Here is a 4,019-nt window from a genome sequence, read left to right on the forward strand (position 1 = left end):
GGGGGGGGGGGGGGAGGCATTTTACTTTTACAATATCAGAAGCGCCAGTAAAGGAAAGAATAGTACGAAGCAGAGTTTCTCACAATGGGCGGTAGCATCGAGGGGGGGGCGTTAGTCTTTAAGAGGCAGTGATGTAACATAATTAGCATACTAAAATTTTTCCTATAGTAGTAATTATATTAACAAGTAAAGTAACTAATTAGACAATCTCTACAAGAGATGGAAGTAGAAACTATAATGAGAAGTAATGTTTGTGGCCGCTTCAACATGGCTTTTCCGTACGAACCGACGTTACTACTGTTTTTAACCCCAAGAGGAAGTCTCCTCTAGCTGGTTATCGATGCAATCTTCATCCGGCATATATTGCAAGCTGGGATAAAAATGGTGGTAACGTCGATTCGTACGGAACAGCCATGTTGAAATGGCGACAAACGTTACTTGTCAGTAATTATATTATATACGATAAAACAAGTAATGGTAATTAAAATAAAATGAGACCTCATCAGGCAGAGAGAAGTCATTAACTTGTAATGTTTAACCCATTACCTACCAATGATCTCATATGAGATCACTTAAAAGTTACAAATTTCGTAATTATCTGTCAATATTTACACATATCTAACCTTTTTGATATATCTACTAGGTATATTTCTCCGATATTCAAATGAGGTTTGCTAATTTGTCACCCAATATCTCGCTTATTTCTATTTAAAATGTCATTTTGAAATGTTATTCTGATCATTCCAGCGTGTTTCTAAGGCTGTTTTATGCTAGAAATCAAAGTTTCATTAAAAAAATTCCAGCTAATAGAATTATGAGAGGTAATGGGTTAAAGTAAATTTACAACTTCTATCTTTATTAATTGTTTATCATTTCAATGTTAAAAACTTATAAAATCCATTTTTAGAGGAAAATCTATAAATTATCACCTCAGTCACCACTTTGGTGGGTGCTAGACATAACAGCTACTTAAAAGAGTGGGCACTACAAAATAAAGGTTAAGAACCATTGATGTTAAGGAACATAGTTGATAAAAGTTTGACTTAGTTTCACGTTATTTAAAGTTTCATGGGCGAAGGAAGCGTTTACATCATCCTACCGTCTTAAAAAGTGAAGGATACATTGAATCTAATAGCCCTGGATATAAATTGGATAATGTGGGCCTAACTGAAAAAAACAGACGGGACAGTCACGTCCGGAATATGTTTGATAAAGAGGTCTGTTCGATCAGAACTGACCAGAGACTAAACAGCACCAAGTAACATATTTATGGAGATAGTCGTGATGACATTGTTAACAGATCAATAACAATAATACCCTATATTGGAATGGAGTCAACCGGTTAATGCGTTTCAGCTCATCAAATGATTTGGCAACAATGTGAAGGTCGATAATTTCTTTTGCCTTCTTAAGTAATAAAATATTTATATATAGAAATCTTAAGAATACCAAAATAGACGTGGGAAACTTAGATTCCAAAAACAATATTGGCTCCAAGCCTAGACTAAAGATAATCCTCACCAAAATCAATAGAGTTTAATCGTTTCAGAATTTTTTATATTTCTTTATCCCTGATCTTTAAGTCATTGATTTCCAATTTGGGGCTCAAATGAATCCAACGGTTTGTTTTTAAAATGTTACGGAAACAGTACCACACACCAGCAATTATTTCTTGAACATTTCTAGAATATGACCTGAAATATTTTGGTAGGGTAATAGAGATCTATGAATTACTTTATGAATGAATTATTCACATTTTAATGTAAATGGTATTTAACATAATAAACGGTAATTTAATATCAAACTGTACGCCTCATGAAGGACATATCGGACAAGGTGGTCTTAGATATTCAATGACAGACAAGAAATACGGAAGTGCTTGGCTGGGATATTTTTGATTATAGATCTGGTTGTTTAGAGCTGATCTAAGGCTAACAACTAAGACGACGACGACGACGACGATGACGATGACGACGGCAGCTCCCTTATGTTAATAACGTTCGCATATGCCCTTGAGAAGGGGTACAATGCTAAGAATACCCAACACCATTCACCTATCCTTGTACATCTGATATGTGATGTAGAATATCATTATTCTAAGGGGTTTTTTTGTAATCTAGAAATTCCAATTGTACATCTGTCTATTTTTACTTGACAAGCAGAGGAACATATGGGAATAAGTAAATCAAAGATGGCGACTGAAAGGCACAATAGCGTAAAAGTGATTATGTCAGAGAGAGGAGGGCGCTCGCACACTGTTATTTTGGTGAGGGAACCTTTATTTCTGCGATGGTTCTTTTGGTTCTTGTTTTTGTATTTAGTTTGCTTTCGTTGTTTTGTTTTTTATGCTGTCTGTTTTTTGTTATTGTTCTTTGTTTAATCCTTGCTGTTGTTATTGTTGTTGTTATTATTATTATTATTATTATTACTATTGTTGTTCTTGTTGTTTCCCCCAGAATTACATGTGTGTGTGTGTGTGTGTGTGTGTTTATCCCAATTGCGATTTTCCTCTCAGAAAACGTTATATAGATACTTGATGCTATTTTTGCTTTAATAAGATAGTCAGAAGAGGAATAGTGTATGTATGTATATATATATATATATATATACATATATATAAATATATATATATATATATACATATATATATGCATATATATATATATATACATATATATATATACATATATATATATGCATATACACACATATATATATATATATATACATACACACATACACATACACACACACATATATATATATCTTTATATAAACAGAGAGAGAGAGAGAGAAAGAGAGAGAGAGAGAAAGAGAGACAGACAGACTGACCATAGGATTGCACCTAGAAAGTTACCCTCCAAGGCACAAGTCCAGGCAAGGTTGTTTACGGAAGACCAGCAGTCGCCATGCATACCAGCCTCCCCTCACCACGCCACCAGTGTTATCCAAGGAAAGGGCAATGGCTGATGCAGCTTGGCACCTGTGACGTCGCAACTCATTTCTACAGCTGAGTGAACGGAGCAACGTGAAATAAAGTGTCTTGCTCAAGAACACAACACGCAGCCCGGTCCGGGATTCGAACTCACAACCTCGCGATCGTAAGCTCGACGCTCTAACCACTGAGCCATGCGCCTTCACTAACGGCAAATAAAGAATTTAATATTGCGTTAGTTCCTTGAGTAGCACAGAGGTAAATTTAGTGTTAGAAGAGTCACAGTGATGAGTGTAGTATTGTGACGGTTATTGTAGTGGTACAGGAATGAATCTAGTGCCATGATGGTATCTGTAGCAGCGAAATGGTGAATTTACTACTGTAGAATTGACAGAATAAAATGACAGTGACGAATTTGGCACTGATGAAATGCAGACTGGGTAATGTATGATGAGATTTCCAATCTATAATCTGTGAGTTGAATGGAATCGCAGAGGTGCTTGAGTTCGTTTCTAACGACATCGTTAAGTTATGAAGAGAATTTATTCTTTCGGTGTAAGACTAGGTGGAGTGGTATGGTTGTGACATTAGTGCTGTAGTGACGGTTGTAGGAGAGTGCTAGTGGCTGTAGAACTGTGGTAGTGGTTGCAGTGATGTTGTGATCTCTGAAATGGTAGAGTGGATGGCTTAGCGACGTTCTGATATAACTAATGCATTTGACGAATTCATATTCATTAGAATGTTGGTTTCGAATTTTGGCCCAAGGTCAGCAATTTCAGAGATTGGAGTAAGTCAATTTAATCGACCCAGTACTCAACTGGTAATTATTTTATCGACCCCAGGAGGATAAAAAAACAAAGTCGATCTTGGCGGAATTTGAACTCAGAACGCGCAGACGAACGAAAAGCCGCGGAGCATTGTGCCCGACTTACTAACGATTGTGCCAGCTCACCGCCTTAAACTCAGTAGAATATTGACCACATTCCAATACGCATGCATGCATACATATGTGTGTGTGTGCGTGTGTGTGTGTGTGTGTGTGTACGTATGCATGTATGTAACTGTATATATGTATGTATATATA

The sequence above is a fragment of the Octopus bimaculoides genome, chromosome 4, assembly GCF_001194135.2.
Source record: "Octopus bimaculoides isolate UCB-OBI-ISO-001 chromosome 4, ASM119413v2, whole genome shotgun sequence".
Classification (NCBI taxonomy): domain Eukaryota; kingdom Metazoa; phylum Mollusca; class Cephalopoda; order Octopoda; family Octopodidae; genus Octopus; species Octopus bimaculoides.